The sequence below is a fragment of the Chiloscyllium plagiosum genome, unplaced genomic scaffold, assembly GCF_037043375.1.
Source record: "Chiloscyllium plagiosum isolate Xiang-an unplaced genomic scaffold, Cpla_swu_hap1 HiC_scaffold_42, whole genome shotgun sequence".
NCBI lineage: Eukaryota > Metazoa > Chordata > Chondrichthyes > Orectolobiformes > Hemiscylliidae > Chiloscyllium > Chiloscyllium plagiosum.
In genome coordinates this window covers 16,988,294-17,008,498 of record NW_028270180.1, presented here as the reverse complement: position 1 = coordinate 17,008,498, position 20,205 = coordinate 16,988,294, and the positions used below count along the sequence as shown (strand labels likewise).

At 44.0% G+C, this 20,205-nt stretch overlaps 1 long non-coding RNA gene across 1 annotated transcript in view; it reads left to right on the top strand.

Annotated features, from left to right (window-relative positions):
- LOC122542632 (uncharacterized) overlaps positions 1–19,902 on the top strand; it is a 49,279-nt gene extending 29,377 nt beyond the window's left edge. Inside the window, exon 3 of the long non-coding RNA XR_015754097.1 lies at positions 19,644–19,902. This is a non-coding gene — a long non-coding RNA (uncharacterized LOC122542632). The remainder of the gene's footprint in view (positions 1–19,643) is intronic.
- Positions 19,903–20,205: the final 303 nt, after the last annotated feature.

The following is a 20,205-nucleotide window of genomic DNA, read 5'->3' as shown; positions in this document are numbered from 1 at the left end:
ATTTAGACTATTAATTGTAGAATGGAAACTTTCCTTACCTGTATTGATTATAATGCAATTCAGGCTCCATTAGTTTAAATGGGGTGTGACTATTGAGCAATTTTCTTATAATGCAAGATCACATGCGAACGGAAATATCGCATTATTCCAGAAGCAACTGCAATGTTCTATGTTCTATGTTTAAGTGACATAGAACTACAAACACGACAGAATCTAAGTTTGTTGCTTTCAGGTGTACATATAGCACTGATCTCAGATTGTGCCTTTGAGACTGAAATTCCTATCTCAATCCTCTGTTTCTTTCCTGTGGTGATTGTTTTCGAAATCAGAACACTCTTGATTCTTAAAATCATGTCTATGTGATTCATGCATGTTCACCCCCAAGAAATCATCGTCCCTCCGTCAATGTTTCCCACCCGGCGATATTAATCTGCCTTTAGCACTGTGTCCCTTTCCTGAAAGTTTTTCATTGGCAATGTATTGGTGTGGGTTTTTGGTTTGTTTTATTCTTTCATTGGAGATTGATGAAGCAAGACCAACATTTATTGCCCATTCCTAATTGCCTTTGAACTGAGTGCTTTGTGAGGCCATTTCAGAAAGCAGTCAAACACATTGCTATTGGTCTGGAGTCACACCAAAGACCAGACCAAGCAAGGACAGCAAAAGGAGATGAGTGGACAGGATTTTTTTTTAAATTTATTCTCTCTGGGACGTGAGCATTGCTGGCTGGGCCCAGCATTTATTGCCTGTCCCTTGTTGCCCCTTGAGAAGGTGGTGGTGAGCTGCCTTCTTGAAGCGCCGCAGTCCATGTGCTGTAGGTAGATCCACAATGCCCTGAGGGAGGGAATTCCAGATTCTGACACATCGACATGAATGAGTGGATGTGTTTCCAATTCAGCGTGGTGCGTGGTTTGGAGGGGAAATTGCAGTTGGTGGTGGTGCCATGTATCTGCTGCCCTTGTTCTCCTAGATAGAAGTGGTCATGGTTTGAAAGATACTATCTGAGGATCTTTGGTGAAGTTCTGCCATGCATCGTGTCGATTGTACACACAGCTGTTACTGAGCATTGGTGGTGGAGGGCGTAGACATTTGTGGATGTAGTGATAATCAAGTTGCTTTGTCTTGGATGGCGTCACACTCCTTGAATGTTGGAGCTGTACCCCCACCCAGGCAAGTGGGGAGTATTCTGTCACAGCCCTGACTTGTGCCTTGTAGATGGTTGGGGAGTCAGGAGGTGAGTCATATACATCAGTATTCCGAGTCACTGACCTGCTCTTGTAGCCTCTGTGTTTATGTGGTGAGTCCAGTTGAGTTTCTGGTCAATGATAATGTCCAGGATGTTGATAGTGGGGGATTCAGTGATGGTAACACCATTGAATGTCAAGGGGCCTTAGTTAGATTGTCTGTTACCGGGGACGGTCATTGCCTGGCATTTGTACAGCACAAATGTTGCTTGCCACTTGTCAGCCCAAGCCTGGATATTGTCCAGATCTTGTTCTATTTGAACATAGACTGTTACAGTATCTGAGGAGTTGTGAATGGTGTTGAACGTTGTGTAATCATCGGCGAACATCCGCACTTCTGACCTTATGATGGAGGAAAAGTCATTGATGGAGCAGCTGAAGATGGTTGGGCTGAGGACACTACCCTGAGAAACTCCTGCAGAGACTCCTGGAGCTGAGATGACTGACCTCCAACAACCACAACCATCTTCCTATATGTTAGGTATGATTCTAACCAGTAGAGAATTTGCTCCCTAATAGCTATTGATTCCAGTTTTGCGAGGGCTCCTTGATGCCACACTCAGTCAAATGCAGTCTTGATATCAAGGGCTGTCATTCCCAGCGCCCCGCTGGAATTCAGCTCTTTAGTCCGTGTGTGAACCAAGGCTGTAATGCGGTCAGGAGCTGAGTGACCCTGGAGGAACCCAAACTGGGCATCACTGAGCAGTGCTGCTTGATAGCACTGTTGGTGACACCTTCCATCATGTTACTGATGATGGAGAGTAGACTGATGAGACAGTGATTGACTGGGTTGGATTTGTCCTGCTTTTTATGTGCAAGACATACCTGGGCAATTTCTCTTGCTGGGTTGAACCAGAGGGTCACCACTCTTAAGGCTAGGGGAGTGGTTGAGGAGTTGGGACCCTCATGGTAAACTCAGCCAGTGTGGGAATTGAACCTGCGCAGTTGGTGTCTATATCCTAAACCAGCTATCCAGCTGACTGATCCCCACTTTCCCTTCAGCATAGCGAGTCTGACTATGCCTGGCCGCTGAGAAAATCTATAGTGATTGGAATAGGGCCAGGTGGATCTCCTTGACTATGATTGAGGTTTGTTAACCTGGGCCAATCAGGGAGCCCTGGCTGACAGATATAGCCAGGAGATTCAGAGAGAGACCCCTCAACTGGGGACTGGCTCTGAGCTGGCTGGTCAGAGCCCAGTTACTATGCACATGGAAATACAGGGTGACTTGGTGACAGGATACCAGTCCCTGTGCAGTTATTTGAGGATCTTTAAAGTAAGGAACCATCACAAGGGATTTCACCAACGTATGCTAAGACAATAACTGCCATTGAACATAAGGATATATGGGGACAGATGAAAGACTTGGTACAGGAAGTAAGCTTTCGGGCGCATTGTAACAACAATGAGATGGAGTGTTGCAAGCAAATCTGCAAATATCTGAGTCTAAATTCAATCTGAAATTGTCAATACTAATAGATCGAACCTCGTGGCAACAATGCAAGTCAGAACCTTTGTAAAACTTTGTACAGAGAAAGGGCAATTCTTTCTCATTGCAACAGAAGTAAAGTTGCAGCTTTGTATAGAAGAGATGAGAGTGAGTTTACCAATTAACATCCTTTGAAGAGCTTTCAGCAGATACGAAGGTCAAATGGCTGATGCCTTTAACTGCATGTGTTTACTGTAAACTCCACTGAGAGTATCTTACAGTAAATGTATTATAATTGGCACAACCAGATGGGTCTGTGCCACGTTTTTGTATATTTGTGTTTAACAAGGTACCAACTGGCGTCATTGCTGTCCCATAAAATGAACCAGGAGAAAGTGAGGACTGCAGATGCTGGAGATCAGAGCTTAAAAATGTGCTGCTGGAAAAGCGCAGCAGGTCAGGCAGCATCAAAGGAACAGGAGAATCGACGTTTTGGGCATAAACCCTTCTTCAGGAATGAAATAAAATGAACCACGTTAGGAAGAAAGGACCTTTTGAAGTGTGGTCTGTGTTAATGAAATTGCGAGGGGCTCGGGAGAACATTTACTTCCATATCTTTAGATTAAGAATACTGAATGACACAGCTGGCTGGTTGGGGTCTGTAAATTATGGAACATGGAATTATGGAAAATCCCTATACAAGAACAAAGAAAACATTACAGCACAGGAACAGGCCCTTCAGCCCTCCAAGCCTGCGCCAATCCAGATCCTCGATCTAAACCTGTCACCTATTTTCTAAGGTTCTGTATCCCTCTATCCCTCTGTCTAGATACATCTTAAATGACACTACTGTGCCCATCTCTACCACCTCCGCTGGCAAAGTGTTCCAAGCACCCACCAACCTTTGCATAAAGGATTTTCCACGCATATCTCCCTTAAACTTTTCCCCTCTCACCTTGAACTCATGACCTCTAGTAATTGAGTCCCCCACTCTGGGAAAAAGCTTCTCGTGATTTTGTAGACTTCAACCAGGTCCCTCCTCAACCTCCATCTTTCGAATGAAAATAATCCTAATCTACTAAACTTCTCCTCATAGCTAGCACCTTCTACACCAGGCAACATCCTGGTGAACCTCTCTGCACCCTCTCCAAAACATCCACATCCTCCTGGTAATGTGGCAACCAGAACTGTACACATTATTCTAAATGTGGCCAAACCAAAGTCCTATACAACTGTAACATGACCTGCCAACTCTTGTACTCAATACCCCATCCGATGAAGGAAAGCATGCTGTATACTTTCTTGACCACTCTACCAACCTGCCACCTTCAGGGTACAATGGACCTGAACACCCAGATCTCTCTGTACGTCAATTTTCCTCAGGGCTTTTCCATTTACCATATAGTTCACCCTGGATTTGGACCTTCCAAAATGCATCACCTCGCATCTAACCAGATTGAACTCCATTTGACATTTCTCCGCCCAACTCTCCAATCTATCTATATTCTGCCGTAATCTCTGACAGTCCCCTTTACTACCTGCTACTCCACCAATCTTAGTGTCATCTGCAAACTTGCTAATTAGACCACTTAAACCTTCCTCCAGATCACTTGTGTATATCACAAACAACAGTGGTCCCAGCCCGGATCCCTGTGGAACACCGCTGGCCACAGTTCTCCATTTTGAGAAACTCCCTTCCAATAATACTCTCTGTCTCCTGTTGCCCAGTCAGTTCTCTATCCATCTAGCTAGTACACCTTGGATCACATGCAACTTCACTTTCTCCATCAGCCTACCAAAACTTATCAAACGCCTTACTGAAGTCCATGTATATGACATCTACAGCCCTTCCCTCATCAATCAAGTTTGTCACTTCCTCAAAGAATTCTATTAAGTTGGTGAGGCGTGATCTTTCCTGCACAAAATCATGTTGCCTATTGCTGATAAGCCCATTTTCTTCCAAATTGGAATGGATCCTATCCCTCAGTATATTCTCCAGCGGCTTCCCTACCACAGACGTCAAGCTCACCGGTCTATAGTTACCTGGATTATCTCCGCTATCCAAGGGGACAACATTAGTAATTCTTCAGTCCTCTGGGACCTCCCCCGTGTTTAAGGATGCTGCAAAGATATCTGTTAAGGCCCCAGCTATTTACTCTCTCGCTTCCCTCAGTAACCTGGGATAGATCCCATCTGCACCTGGGGACATGTCCACTTTAATGCCTTTTCGAATACCCAACACTTCCTCTCTCCTTTTTTTTTGTAAATATATTTATTAGCAAATTTTTTTTAAATTTTGCAAACATATAAAATTATTGAAAAATACAATCAATAACAAATATCAGTATAATAAAAAGAAAAAAAACACAAATTACAATACAACTACTGTCTACCAACTACTAACCTACTGTCTAATACAAAACAAACCCTAACTGTGCAAAGCAAAACCAAAAAAAAAAGAAAGAAAAGCAAAGAAAACCCACAAAATACAGAACAGCTATGCTCGGTGCAAAGCTCCCAAATAAAGGAACAGGAGCATTGTATATACACCCGTATTAACTCAGGAGACCCCCTCCTGGGCCCAGGACTTGACAAATCTAGCCATCCTGGTTAAACAAACGCCCTAGTTAAGACAACTGACAAATTTATTTCCAAATAACTCAAGTAAGGCTGCCATGTCTTATAAAAATGGTCTGTTGTGTGGTGCACCATGTTTGTAAAAAAGCCCAAGGGAATGTGCTCCATAATTAATTTCTGCCATCCCAGCAAGCCCGGTGGGTTCCCAGACACCCAATTCATCAGAATATTCTTCTGTGCACAGTATGCAAGAATATTAAATAGTTTCTTCCCATGTCTGTCTAAAGATGGTAAATTCGGTAGATCTAAGAAGAGAGATATTGGGTCTACTTTGACTTCAGTCCTCAATACCCTCCCTATCTCTCCCGCCACAGCGCTCCAATAAACACGGAGCCTATGGCCTGTCCAGCAGCAATGGGTAAGAGTACCTACACTTATTTTACGTTTGGGGCACACTGAAGGTGCCCCTTTTTTAAACTCTGCCAGACAGTCTGGTGCCAGATGAGCCCTGTGCAGAACTTTTAACTGCGTAGCGCATGTCCCATTACAGATTGAGATCTTTCGAGTATTCTCCCATATATTCTACCATGATTCAGAAGACATCTCCACTCCTAGCTCTTGCTCCCAGACCTCACATAACCGGTTAATATCCTGCCAGGCCCAGCCTCCCAGCAGGCGATAGAGGGACTTCCTATCTCCTTATGCCGACTTGACCTAGAGTAATCAAATATCTATCCCTAAACTCAACATCCGTCATGTCCCTCTCTCCTGTACTCATTAAGAATCTCACCCATTTTCTCTGCCTCCACACATATCTTTCCTCCTTTGTCCTTGAGTAGGCCAACCCTTTCCCTAGGAGACAGTGAAGTCTGCAGAAGCTGGAGATCAGAGTTGAGAGTGTGTTGCTGGAAAAGCACAGCAGGTTAAGCAGCATCCGAGGAGAAGGAAAATCAACGTATTCATGCAGAGGGTGGTATGTGTATGGAATGAGCTTCCAGAAGAAGTGGTGGAGGCTGGTACAATTACAGCATTTAAAATGGATTTGGATGGGTATATGAATAGGAAGGGTTTGGAGGGAGATGGGCCGGGTGCTGGCAGGTGGGACTAGATTGGATTAGGATATCTGGTTGGCATGGACGGGTTAGACTGAAGGGTCTGTTGCCGTGCTGTACATCTCCATGACTCTGTGACTCTGTTTCCACCATCTTTTCTGGAAGAGCATTCCAAAGACTCAAGAGCAACTGAGAGAAACAAAATCTCTGTTTTCAATGGGTCACCTCTGATTTTCTTAAACAGTGACCCTCTCATTCTACATTCTCCCATTAGAGGGAAGTCACTTTCCTCCCTCTCAAGACTCCTTCAGAGTCTGACGTTTTAATCAACTTGTCGCTTCCTGTTCTAAACCCCAGCAGGTACAAGTCTAGGCTGTCTAACCTCTCCTCATAAGATGACCCACACCTGCCAGGTATTGATAGCAGCACGGTGGCTCAGTGGTTAGCACTGCAGCCTCACAACGCCAGGGACCTGGGTTCGATTCCTGCCTCAGGCGACTGCCTGTGTAGAGTTTGCATGTTCTCCTCGTGTCTGCGTGGGTTTCCTCCGGGTGCTCCGGTTTCCTCCCACTATCCAAAGATGTGCAGGTCAGGTGCATTGGCCATGCTAAATTGCCTGTAGTGTTAGGTGTATTAGTCAAGGGTAAATATAGGGTAGGGGAATGGGTCTGGGTGGGTTAACTCTCCGGAGGGTCAGTGTGGACTTGTTGGGCCAAAGGGCCCGTTTCCATGCTGTAGGGAATCAAATCTAAATGCTGATAGAGCTGCTGATGTTGTAAATCAGAAATTGCTGGAAAAGCTCAGCATCTGTGGAGAGAAATCAGAGTTTATATTTCAGGTTGAGTGAACCTTCCAGGTATTCGTTCCCCTCAGAGCATGAACAATTTGAAGCAGCAAATAATGTGGATTTATTCTCCTGTGGTATTGTATGTTTATCACTTGTCAATTAGGAAAAAAGAATGGAGCTTACAAGTGCTCCAAACCCATGATCTTTATCATCTAGAACGATGAGGGCAGCACAGAAATGGAATGCCACCCCCTGCAAGTTCCCCTTCAAGCCACTCACCATCCTGACTTGGAAATATATCATCATTCCTTCACTGTTAGTGGGTTAAAATTGGGGAACTCTCTTCACAACAGCACTGTGGATCTACTTATACCAATGAACTATAGAGGTTCAAGAAGACAGGTCACCATCATCTTCTCCAGGACAAGTAGAAATGAACAACAAATGCTCGCCTATCCGACACCGTCCATATCTTACGTAAGAATTAAAAGAAATAAAGTAACTATGCTCTTCCTTCTGCCTTAAAGAGTATGTTGTAGATAAAGTCTAGTGTGAGTTTATGAAAAGGATACACTTTGAGTGGAGTGGGAAGAATAGATACATTGTAGGACACTGTTAAGAGGAATAGCAAGATCTCTTTCAAAGATACTGGTAAATTTTCTTGCCAATAGTACTTGCTCTGTCTTTCTCAATGTTTAGGTTGTTACTACGATGTCAGAGTGGGCCGAAGGGCCTGTTCTGTGCTGTATTGTTCTAGTGCTTGTCCAAATTCCAACACGAGATGAGTTTTAATTTTCTCTCGATGCATATGAGGAAGAGTACTGATTGCACCCTGCTCCCAGTCACTGTCTAGATTAGATTACATTACAATGTGGAAACAAGCCCTTCGGCCCAACAAGTCCACACCGACCCACCGAAGCGCAACCCACCCATACCCCTACATTTACCCCTTACCTAACACTACAGGCAATTTAGCATGGCCAATTCACCTGATCTGCACATCTTTGGACTGTGGGAGGAAACCGGAGCACCCGGAGGAAACCTACGCAGACACGGGGAGAACGTGCAAACTCCACACAGTCAGTCGCCTGAGGCGGGAATTGAACCCGGGTCTCTGGCGCTGTGAGGCAGTAGTGCTAACCACTGTGCCACCGTGCCGCCCACTCTAAAACTGAGCCAGAATAGTGTGACCCTGAAATGAGCTTCTAACTTCTTATTCTACCCTTCCTACAAAAGGTCCTACCTCTAAAATGTCACTTACTCCATCACTCCGACCGTGCACCCATGATTCCCATACTCTGTTATCTTAATGCTTTTCTGTCTGCACTCAACTTCCACACTCTAGGACCTCAAGCCCAGTCCAAATTGGAATGCAGAACCTTGGAGCAGGAGTAGGCCATTGGGCCCTTCCAACTTGCACTATCATTCAATAAGATGTGGTTGTGGTCTGAAATCCATTCCTCATCCGTGCCACCCACGCCATAATTCTTTACTACCAAAGATTGTTGTATCTCTCCTTCCCATTTCCATGTTGTACCAAGTCTCACTCACTTATTCCTGATCTACATTGACTTGTAGTTCCACAATTATCCGAATTTGGAATCCTTGCAATTTTTTCCTCCATCTTTGTAACCTCCTGTAACATCCTCAGGTCTCTGAGTCCACTCAGCTTCACATCTTCCTGTTTCTTCCTTGTGTCTCCTCTTTAGTGTTCCCTCTGAAGGGTCCTACACTTCAGGTTTGGTTCACCCTCCTTATCCTTCCCTCTTTCGCTAAGCACCCCTTTATTGCTTCTTTGAGCACTTCTCTCTTTCAGGAGCTTGTCAGGATGGGGTCTCTACACAGCGAGGGAGGGCAACATCTTCAGCATGGGATGAGGGAGCAGGTGCAAATGCAATGCTATAGGCTACTTTAGAAACATGAAGCATCTGCCAGTCACTTGGCAGTGTTGCCAAGAGTCCTTTTCATCACAGCTACACAACATTCGACCCTTCTAATCAAAAGGGCTGATTTAAAGCATGCTTTCAAATAACACTGAAGATCAAAGTGGTGGAGGCTGGTACAATCACAGCATTTAAAAGGCATCTTGATGGGTACATAGATAGGAACGATTATATGGGGATTATAAGAGGGGTATGGGCCGAATGCTGGCAAACGGGACTAGATTAATTTAGGATATCTGGTCGGCATGGACGAGTTGGACCGAAGGGTCTGTTTCCCTGCTGTACAGCCTGATGGCTCTATGACTTTGACTCATCAATGAGACCCACGTCCAGCCATTCCCACTTCACTGAATGCTCCTTTGGTTTTGGAGACAATGATATTGTAAACGAAGCTCTGGAGCTCATTTCTACAGGGAAAGAATTAAGGATGTGTCGAATCCTGGTTAGATCATACTTAGAATACTGTGCACAGTCCTGGTCACCAGATTACACAAAGGGCAGCTAAAGGCACTGGAGAAAGTGCAAAAAAGTTTGAAGCCAGAACAGTGATCATAGAATCCCCACATTGTGGAAGCAGACCATTCATCCCATTGAGTCCACCCTGACTCTTTGAAGAGCATACCACCTCCTGTTCTATCCCTGTAACCTTGCACTTCCCATGGCTAATCCATCTAACCTGCACATCCCTGGACACTAAAGGTAATTTAGCATGGCTAATATACCAATCTCCAAATCTTTGGATTGTGAGAGTAAACCAAAGCACCCAGAGGAAACCCACACAGACACAGGGAGAATGTGCAAACTCCACACAGTCACCCAAGAGTGGGATCGAACTTGGGTCCCTGCTGCTGGGACGTAGCAGTGCTAACCACTGAGCCATTATGCTGCCTTGGACAGCCGGAGGCAATAGAAAAATACTAAATGGAAGGTTTTCTTCAATAGCATTTATGTTGCAACATTATATTTTAGATTGGATTTACTTGTCACCCAAGGCCTTCTGTATTAATATATTAATCTCTGCGCAAGATAATTGTTATGTACTAGTAGTTATAGACTGCAAGAACAAATGCCTGTATTCTTGCACTTGGTCCTTTGTAAGGGGATAACTTAACTCCCAACACGTATCAGTAGAACCTTTATAATGTCAAACTTGAAAATTGATATATTGGAGCCAGAAAGCTTTCAGAAACAACCTTGGAGAAAATAAGCTAATTACCATTGAAAAAGCCATAAAATGAATTAAATTGAGAAAGGCTCATGAGATAGAGAGGCAGATTGCCCACAAATGTCTGGGTTGAACTCTTGCCAGTGTTGAAACTGTGAAGATTCCATCATAAATGTCTGCTCTGGGTAAACAGCAAAACAATGACAGTCACGACTTTGTTTGGAATGAATAAGACAGATAAGGAGAATAGTCTCAAATGGTAGATGGAAGGGTGCATATCTCTGCAGGTGTCTGTTTAAACAGGCTGACCAATGGTTGTGAGGCTGTAGCCCTCCAAATTTACTGGTACAAGTCAAAGATAAAATCTCAGGTCAAACTGAGTGACTGTGAGTGTGGATTAAGTGTAACAGTTACGCTTATGCCAACTAATCTCGACGCAAGACAGAGGGATGTTGTTTTCCAGGGTTTGGTATTGTCCATATGAGTTACATTGACATTCAGAGTTTGACGTTATAAATGTAACCACTTCACTCCCTGAACTAGAGTGACATTTTGAAGATTGAACTCCATTTTGCCTTACTTTAGGTTGAACAGAACATGTTCCTGCATCTCACACATTGACTCTTAAACATTATATATACGCACAGCACAGAGATTAGTCCAGTGAGCAGGTAAGGTGAACAGATGTAGTCTGTTAAAAAACACACATCATCACTAAAGAGCAGTACTCCAAAGGCTAGTGCTTCCAAATAAACTTAGTTAAAAAATCACACAACACCGGGTTACAGTCCAAACAGGTTTAATTGGTGCTTTCAATGTTGTGTGATTTTTAACTTTGTGCACCCTAGTCCAACACCGGCATCTCCAAATCATGCCAAATAAACCTGTTGGACTATAACCTGCTGTTGTGTGATTTTTATCTTTGTCGAGAGTGCGTTGCTGGAAAAGCACAGCAGGTCAGGCACCCTTGATGAAGGCTTTGGCCCGAGACGTTGATTCTCCCGCTCCTCGGATGCTGCCTGACCCGCTGTGCTTTTCCAGCAACACACTCTCGACTCTGATCTCCAGCATCTGCAGACCTCACTGTCTTCTGATTTTTATCTTCGTCCATCCCAGTCCAACACCAGCTTCTCCAAAAGATGTATTCTGGAGGAAGCTAAATGAAGGGGACAGTGATAGGAGGATAGGCTCACGGATTAAGCCAAGAGGATGGGGAGGAGGTTTGTATGGAGCACAAGGTTTGACCTTGACCAACTGGGCTGACCATAGAACCCTGACAGTGCAGAAAGAAAGAGGCCATTCAACCCATTGAGACAACACTGACCCTCTGAACAGCTTCCCATCCAGACTCACCTCCACCCTATACAGTCAGTTCTGGGTGGTACGGTGGCTCAGCAGTTAGCACTGTTGCCTCACAGCACCAGGGACCCAGGTTCGATTCCAGCCTCGGGCAACTGTTTGTGTGGAGTTTGCACATTGTCTACGTGGGTTTCCTCCCACAGTCCAAAGATGTGGAAATTAGGTAGATTGGCCATGTTAAATTGCCCATCGTGTTCAGGGATGTGTAGGTTAGGTGTATTAGTTAGGGGTAAATGTAGAGTAATAGGGTAGGGGATTGGGTCTGGGTGGGTTACTCTTTGGAATGTCAGTGTAGACTTGAAGGGCCCATTTCCAACTGTAGGAATTCCCATATAATACCGTGTTATAAGAATATTGTGTAATAGCAGCACCATTTAAATGAATGGCATCTGAATTGTGTTACAGCCAATAGAGGTAAGGAAAGTTCACATTTGACAAATAACAGTCTAAATTCTTCAATCATGTTATAGCCAATTCACTTTGAAGAAACATGCGTTATAGCAAAACCGACTGTACCCACAAACCCGCATTTAGCATGGCCAGTCCACCTAACCTGAGTATCTTTGGACTGTGGGAGAAGTCCGTGTGGGCGGCACGGTGGCCCAGTGGTTAGCACTGCTGCCTCACAGCGCCAGAGACCCGGGTTCAATTCCCGCCTCAGGCAACTGTCTGTGTGGAGTTTGCACATTCTCCCCGTGTCTGCGTGGATTTCCCCCAGGTGCTCCGGTTTCCTCCCACAGTCCGAAAATGTGCAGGTTAGGTGAATTGGCCGAGCTAAATTGCCCATAGTGTTAGGTGAAGGGGTAAATGTAGGGAAATGGGTCTGGGTGGGTTACGCTTCGGCGGGGCGGTGTGGACTTGTTGGGCCGAAGGGCCTGTTTCCACACTGTAAGTAATCTAATCTAAAAAAAAGTCCTGCGCAGACCCGGGGAGAATGTGCAAACTACACGGTCTCACACACACACACACACACATTCATCCGAGGTTGGAATCAAACCTGGGGTCCCTGGAGCTATGGGGGAGGATGCTGCCCAGCTCTAGAAATGTTATCACACACACCTGAATGGCTTTTCCCCTCCACCGAGTCACCTGTGGCATTTTATCATCTCGTAACTACTGCTGCTAAATCATCTGTGTTTTCCATTTTATCACATTCTGTGCAATGTCTGACAAGGCCAAAAGCTCTGCTCTTAAACACCAAGCTCAATGGTCATTAATATTCACAAGCAGTTCTGGAGCTCTCCCCGACAAAAAGAACTATATTTCCAACACTAAGATCCCACACGGTGTGGGGTTCCCTTGAGCGTGTTAGTGAGATCCAGTAATCCACAAGGACAATCCAATACCCAGGCAATAATTTAATGAGTCTGGAGAAATAACATGATTTAAACCAAGGCAAGAAATCTAAAGCAGGTACCTATATACTTGTGTAAAAGTCAAATTTTTTGACTATTTTTAAGGTTAGATTTATGGGGTTAACTATTACGTGGATACTACTTTTGAGGAGCTGAAATTAATACTTCAGTCCAAAATACTGTTCCATTAGCAGAAGCCCAGTTGATCTCTTAATGAATAAAAAAAAACAATGAATTGTGGGAACATGACAATTCTAGGAGTGCTACAGGGGAACTGAGCTCAGCTCAGCTGCACACAAAGGGAGCTTGTCATCTGACTCTGACCTGATGTGTCTTAAACTTTCACTCCAAAATTGGTGCGAATTGTACATCAAAACACATAACAGCACAAAAAAAAGAATTCATTTCCTCATCGTGACATTTTTCAGATTAGATTAGTTTCCCTACAGTGTGGAAACAGGCCCTTCAGCTCAGCAAATCTACATTGACCCTCCAAAGAGTAACCCACCCAGACTAATTTTCATCTGATTAATGCACCTAACACAATGGGCAATTTAGCATGGCCAATTCACCTGACCTGCACATCTTTTGGAATGTGGAAGGAAACTGAAGCAAACTCCACACAGACATGGGGAGAATGTGCAAACTCCACACAGACATATACTCAAGTAAAATTTAATCTCATGAAAAGGTTGATCCCCAAATTTGGCGTTATGTTGCCTACGACTCTTTACAACAATCAGCCCAATGTCATAGACTCGGACCACGTTAAAATGGACTCCCAGCCCAACTGTTTATTCAGTGGAGCCCATGTGTACTTTGGCTGCAGGAGATTGCACCCGCGTTTTAGTCATGTGTTGAGTTTATTATTATGCTTTTGATTGCACTTTGGCCCCAGGCTTTAGGTACCCATTGTGGGCGGGGTGTGGGATTGGTGCAAATCGGAGGATCTCCTTATTGGCTTTCCTGGGTCTGACCAAAGTAACCATCAATAGGTCCAGGCAGTGACTCATGGAGGGGGGTGCACACCCCATGTTCGTGCCATGGATGCCCTTGGAAAAGCAGCATATGATGTCCACCCTCAAGGCTTTAGAGAGGTGGTCACCGTGGGAGTGAGAGGGTATCTTTACCCATTGACTCTATTCTAATTTAGTCCCATCCCCTGTTTACCCCACCCTTTTTGTTTTACATTATTGTGACACTACCCCTAGTCAGCAGCATTTGTCACTTGTTCACTCATCGCTGGAGTGGTTTGATGGTGAGTTTTTCAAGATAAAATAAAAAGCTGATTTTCAGTAATGAGGGGGGAATGGGGAGTGCTTTCTGGGCAGGGAAAGGATCCAGAAGGAATGGTGGAAACTGGTGTTTATTTTGAATCACAAATTCACCGTAAAACCTTTGTAAGTCTCTGAGAGGATTTTACTACCTAACTCACCATGGAGTATCAGTCTATTTATGTACATGCTTACCTGGTATAGCCTCATGTGACTCTAAGCCCACAGTAATGTGGTTGATTCTTAACTGCCCTCTGGGGAATTAGGGAAGGACAATAAATGCTACCCAACTATTCCCATGAATGATTTTTTTTAAAAATGTGAGAAACCCATATTGATTTTTCCCAGAATGGCTAATTAATGGCCAGAAGGAGGGGATGGGTGGCATTCACTGTCCATTTAAGGATGGAGGGCAGTTTCTTGAAGCTGAAGGGCTAATCATTGAGATTTGAAAGAAGCAGCAGAAGCCATGCCAGGGCAGGTGAGCTGCGAGAGGATGCTTCAAGATGGAGGTGCGATTTTGTCAAATGGAGCATTGGATTTTGGGAAATGACACTCAATCTGGTGTCTGATATGCTGCCTCCATTCCCTGCCCCACCTCTCCAGGTGCTTCATAAAGCACATGATTCAACAGAACAGCATTTGCCAATTCTGGTTGGGTATTTTCAAAATGGTTTCATCATAATGACCTCTGACCTTACACCACCATGCACTCCAATGATTGGGAAATCCATTGACATTTCCATCTACATTATCCGTCCAGGCCAAATGAACAATTTCCAGGCCATCGTTATCCTTGGCCAAGCTGCCTTCCTCAATCGGATTAAAACTACTAAACAGAAATTCAAAAGGAATCAAAAACAATGTTTGTTATTTAATGGCCCATATATTTTTCTGACATTAAAGTTGCTGTAGTCTCTGTGAGTGACAAGTTGGAAACCCTCAGTCAAGACTAAAACAAAATAGAGAAGTGGATGCTTGAAAATAATAAACAGAAATCACTGAAGGAGTTCTGATGAATAGTCACCGGACTCAAAACATTAACTCTGCTTTCTTCCCACAGATGCTGCCAGGCCTGCTGAGTTTCTCTAATTATTTCTGTTTTTAACTAAGTCAGGGCTGGTTCTCTTGAACAGTTGTAGGCTCAAATATTTCAAGTAAACTCTGGATGCACATGCACACACACATGCACATACACACACACATACACATGCACATACAAACACACATATGCACATATACACACACACAGACAAGTAAACACACACATACACGGACACATACACACACAGAGACACACACATGCACACAGACACACACACACATACAAACACACACGCATGCACACATATACTGTACATACACACAGACATACACACACACTCAAATGCACATGCACATACATGCACACGCATGCATGTTGCTGAACAAAGCGATCTTGGAGTGTGGATTCATAGCTCCTAGAAAATGGAGTTGCAGGTAAACAGGATAGTGAAGGTGGCGGTTGGTATGCTTACCTTTATTGTTCAGTGCACTGAGTACAGGAGTTGGAACATCATGTTGTGGCTGTACAGGACATTGGTTAGGCCATGTTAAAGTAATGCATGCAATTCTGGGCTCCATAGGGAGGACGTTGAGAAACTTGAAAGGGTTCAGAAAAGATTTACAAGGATGTTTCCAGGATTGGAGGATTTGAGCTGTCAGGAGATGCTGAATAGATGGGGCTATTTTCCCTAGAGAATCAAAGGCTGAGGGATGACCTTATAGAGATTAATAAAATCATGAGGGGCATGGATAGGGTGAATAGCCATGGTCTTATCCCCAGGGTAGGGAAGTCCAAAACTAGTGGGCATTCAGGTGAGAGGGGAAAGATTTAAAAGGATCCTAAGGGCACCTTTTTCACACAGAGGGTGGTGTGTGTATGGAACAGGCTGCCAGAGGAAGTGGTGGAGGCTGGTACAATTACAACATTTAAAAGGTATTTAAGTGGATATATGAATAAGGAAGGTTTAGATGGATATGAACCAAATGCTGACAAGTGGGACTATAATTCAGTATATCTGGTCGGCAGGGATGAGTTGGACTGAAGGGTCTGTTTCAATACTGTACATCTCTGTGACTCTATGTCTCTAAAGTTTGTGTCGGTTATGTATAATGTGTAGCAAATCTCTGTATGAACACCACTATTACAATTACAGCACAGAAAGAGCCCACTTGGGCAAGTTCAGGCTTCATGTTCCACTCAAACCTCCTTCTATAGCTAACCCCCTCATCCAGCCTCCTGTGGAACACATCTGTCTCCGATTTGACCGCAGTCACACACTTGGGCTTTCTCACAGACTGGTTATTTAAATAAGAAAACAAAACAGATCTTGAACCATGTGCTTATGACATAAAGCAACAGGAATGACCACAATCCTCAACAGGTTTAATCTCGAGGAGGAATACACTAAAGCTGCCCTTCAAAGTCATGACGTTGCTAAGGGAACGCTGCGTGCAAGCCAAGCATTTAGAGGACTCAAAGTGGTCATAATGTTCAACAGAATTGAATGTAATTGTGATGACTGGTACTATCTGTCGACAGGATAATAAAATACCACATGATTTCAACAATATTTAGTAGATTGTATGGCAGAAATATAAATCAGTGTCTGCCTGGATTAGGTTTTGAGGGAATGTTTATTGAAAATAAAGCAAAAAAAGTTTTGCTCTTATCCAGCACCTATCATGAACTTAGAACATCCCAAAACCACTTTAATGAAGTGTTTTTGAATTGTGGTTTCTGTTGTAATGTCGGGAATGATAAATTGTCTCCAGTTATACAGAGTTGGTGGGGAATTGGCCTCATAGAATTAAGCAGTGTGGGAGGCCATTCAGCCTACTCTACCTATACTAGATCTTTGAAGGATCTTTCTAATTGGTCCCACCGTCCTTCTTTCTCCCCACAGCCCTGCAATTTTATTTCTCTTTTTTTTTGCCAATCCTCCTTAAAGAGTTACCATATCTGCTCTCATCACACTTTCAGCAAATTCCCGATCTAACACGTTTTTGTGAGAACAAAGATTTCAGTCATGTCATCGATGCTTCGTTTTTGCAATTACCTTAAAACTAAAAATACATTATAATGCTCCAATTGACCTGGGTACAAATTGCAACCGGGTCTTCTGGATTTGCCTAGGCCTGTACAATAGCTGGGTTTCCTGACAATTACGACACAACCATTGTCCAAAATTGCGATCGTTGTTGGTGTGGAAGGTTTTGAAGTGTAAGTAATGCGTGTGCGACATTATCGATTTGAGTTCCTTGTGGGCCTGGAGATAAAACCCTTACAAATATTTAAGCTTTTGAGTCCCATTCCAGGCCTTGATGACCAAAGAAGTCATTTTTCTTACAAACAGGTTGAGTATCGACTTGTAAATCAAATGCAACCTGAACTGGAAACTCTACTGGACTTGCCATGTAAATAAAATAGCAGGTCAGAGGCTAAGACCACTTGTGTACATCTTCTGTGTGGCTGTAACTTTGTAAGTCTCTCTCTGTTCAATCACTCTGTGATCTGTATGTCCTTGTATGTTATGATCTGCCCGCACTGCGTGCAAAACAAAACTTTTCACTGTACTTAGGTACATGTGAAAACAACAAATCAAATCAAATCAACTCATCCCCTGACCCTCACTCCCACCAGACTGTGTCCACCATCTGCAAGGCACAGAGCAGGAGTGTAATGGAATACTCCCCATTTGCAGCTCCAACAACATTCAAGAAGTTTGACACCATCCAGGACAAAGCAGCCCACTTGATTGGCACAAACATCCACTCCCTCCACTGTCAACACTCCCAGTTTCACCAATTGTCTACCATCTATAAGATGTACTAAAGAAATTCACCAAAGACCCTTAGATAGCATCTTCCAAACCCATGACCACTTCCATCTAGAAGGACAAGGGTAGCAGATACATGGAAACACCACCACCTGCAAGTTCCCCTCCAAACCACTCACCATCCTCACTTGGAAATATATCGCCGTTCCTTCAGTGTCGCTAGGTCAAAATCCTGGAATTCCCTCCCTATGGACATTGTGGGTCTACCTACAGCAGGTGGACTGCAGCAGTTCAAGATGGCAGCTCACCCCCACCTTCTCAAGGGCCAACTAAGGACGGACAATAAATACAGTACCAGGCAACAATATCCACAGTCTGTTAGAGAATTAAAACAAAACCCCTCCAATACTGACCAATGGCAGGCAGTAAACACAGGAGTGATTTGACCAAGGGGATGGAATGGAATTGGAGCCTCAAGCTTCATTATCCATAACTTCAGGCTGAAGTAAGTATGTGAAGTTGCTGACACACCATCCCTGGGCCTGTTCATTTCATGTCCTAATGTTTAAAGGTGACTGAAAGTGATGATTGTATATTGTGACTGACTATTCCTTGCAAAACAGAACAACTTAAGTTGCTTCTTGCGATACATCTCCTGGGTGTTGAAATAACTCCCCAAATGCTGGCATCCTGTCACTGAGTCACTCCTTATTTACACGTGTACATGACAATGACCCAGCGAGCTCAGAGCTAGCTCCTGGAGTGAGTAGAGCCCCTGACACTCCTGTTTCTATCTGTCAACCAGAGCTCTCTGATTGAACCAAATTAACAGCCCCAATCAGGGAACTCATATACTATGATATCCATCTGGCTGACTCACTCCAATCACTACAGGTATATTTTATCACATGCAATACAGAACCAAGCCATTCATGCTGACATTTATACTTAAGGTAAACCTCCTCCACTCCCTTCCTCACCTGCTCTATTAGTGTTACCTCCTACTGCTTTCTGACAAAATGCCAATCCAATTCCCCTTTAAATGCATCAATACTGTTTGGTTGCACCAGCCCTTTTGGTAGCAAGTTCTCACATCTCTCCGGATGCAGACGTTCCATTTGAAGTCCTGATATCATTCATTGGTGACTATCTTAAAGTGATGGCCTCCACTTTTCCTCTTCCAAACAAGCACAAATATTTTCTTTGTGTCGACCCCTGTCAGTGTTTTAAAGATTTCATCAGGTCATGGCTCAGCCTTATTTGTTCAAGATTATAGAGATCCAACCTATCAAAACTTTCCTAAAAATTACAACCTCATGCTGCTATCTCTTTTGTTTTGTATCCCCTTGAGAATCTCTATCGAAGAGTGTGGTGCTGGCAAAGCAACCTGATGAAGGGCTTATGCCCGAAATGTCGACTCTGCTGCTCCTCGGATACTGCCTGACCTGTTGTGCTTTTCCAGCAACACACTCTTCGACTCTGATCTCCAGCATCTGCAATCCTCACTTTCGCCTAGTGTCTCTATGTTATGTTTGACGTTTACTGTAGAATGTTCAATGTATATTGCGTGACATTCCTTTATCTGTTGTTTTTATGGTGTGAACAGTCTCTGAGTGAGATTTTCCAGTTTGTTTTAGGATATCCCAAAATTGTTAAACTCCTGGATGACTCGAAAAGCGTGGTGCTGGAAAAGCACAGCCGGTCAGGATGCCTCTGAGGAGCAGGAGAGTCGACATTTTGGGCATAAGCCCTTCATCAGGAATAAGACCATAAGACACAGGAGTGGAAGTAAGGCCATTCGGTCCATCAGGTCCACTCCACCATACAATCATGGCTGATGGGCATTTCCACGCCACTTACCTGCACTCTCCCCATATCCCTTAATTTGTTGCGAGATTAAGAAATTATAAGACGAGAAGACATAGGAGTGATGCTATGGTTCCTGATCAAGGTGGGCATCTCATCAGCGACTGGCCACCTCTGAATTGCCTCCTGAGGGGGTAATCCTGACCCCATATCACCCAAGCTTCCCTGAGATGGGAATATGGTGGGAGGGCTTTATCCTAAAACATCGATTTTCCTGCTCCTGGGATGCTGCCCGACCTGCTGTGCTTTTCCAGCACCACTCTAATCTAAATTTTGTTTTCCAACATTTGCAGTCCTCACTTTTGCCTATATGGTGGGAGGTGCCAGCCTTTA